Source organism: Dipodomys merriami, unplaced genomic scaffold (assembly GCF_024711535.1).
Source record: "Dipodomys merriami isolate MVZ:Mamm:240054 unplaced genomic scaffold, mDipMer1.0.p SCAF_11, whole genome shotgun sequence".
Classification (NCBI taxonomy): Eukaryota; Metazoa; Chordata; class Mammalia; order Rodentia; family Heteromyidae; genus Dipodomys; species Dipodomys merriami.
Genome location: NW_027202382.1, coordinates 41,957,017 through 41,958,349, shown reverse-complemented (window position 1 = coordinate 41,958,349; position 1,333 = coordinate 41,957,017).

Genomic DNA, 1,333 nt, shown 5'->3' with positions numbered 1-1,333 from the left:
GCCTCACGCCCCCGGAAACGCTTCCAGGTCCCGCCCCCTCGAAACTGTCAGTACTTCCGGGGGGGAGCATAGGCGAGAGAGCTGAGTGCACTGGCCGGAACCTGCTCGGGGCGGGGCATCCAGTGAGCAGATTAATGAAGGCACGCGCCTGCGCAGTTCTGTCCCAAGAAGGATAGGTTTTTGACCCTCAGGACACTAATAGAAATTGGGGCGCAACCGGTGTCTCACACCTGTAATCCTAGCTACTCAGGAGGCTGAGATCTGAGGTTCATGGTTCAAAGCCAGCCTGGACAAGAAAGTCCAGAGACTCTTATCTCCAATAAAAGACCAGAAAACCGGAAGTGGCGCTGTGGCTCAAGTGGTAGAGCACTAATCATGAGCTGAATAGCTGAGGGACAGCGCCCAGGCCCAGAGTTCAAGCCTCACGACGGACAAAAAATAAACAATTGGGGCGCCAGTAACAAATTCGAGACCTCGTAGAACCTTAACCAGTTTCAGCATGCCTAACAGATTGTTTAAATCCATAGAGACTACCCCTCTATCTGGCACTTAGTGGGTGATCACAGAGCTGTAAATGGCATAGAAGCCTAGTGGCTTCTATATATCTGCTATGTGTGAAGCACGAGGACTATCAATAGGAATGAAGGGTGTCTTTCAGTCTCTAATAGTGATATGGTCCACCCCCCCAAAAAAACCTCCTGAATTCACCTATCCCTTTTATCCCTCTGAATTCCCAAGTACTCAAATCAAATGATGTAGGACAGACTTAAAGTCTACAATAATGCAACTTGAGTCTCCTACTATGGGATATGTTTAGGAAACAAGGCCTCTTCTTTTACGTCTAAGCTAATGAAAAAGTGAAATTCAGGCAGAAGCAAGAATTTGGACGGAGTGACATTTGGATTGAGGGTGGATAGTCAGACCTGTTGGGCCAGACAGACCTGTTGGGTATTGTCTCTGTCCTGGCACAAACCCCACAATTACCCAGCTGTGTGCCTGCTTGGATGTTTGTTGTTTGGACTTCAGATCCCAAGTGACTTCAGAAAAGAAAATGAAAACTTTCCAAGAGAATTCTACAGAAAAATTCTAAAACCGACTTCTAACACTCAATTCAGAATTCTTGGGCTGGGAAGTTGGCTCAGTGGTAGAGCACTTGCCTTGCATGCCTGAGGCCCTGAGTTCGATTCCATAGCATCACATAAGCAAAAAGAAAAAAGCCGGAAGTGGTGCTGTGAATCAAGTAGTAGAGCGCTAGCCTTGAGCTTGAAGAGCTGAGAGACAGCACCCAGGCCCAGAGTTCAGGCCCTACGCCTGGAACCCCCCCCCCCAAAAA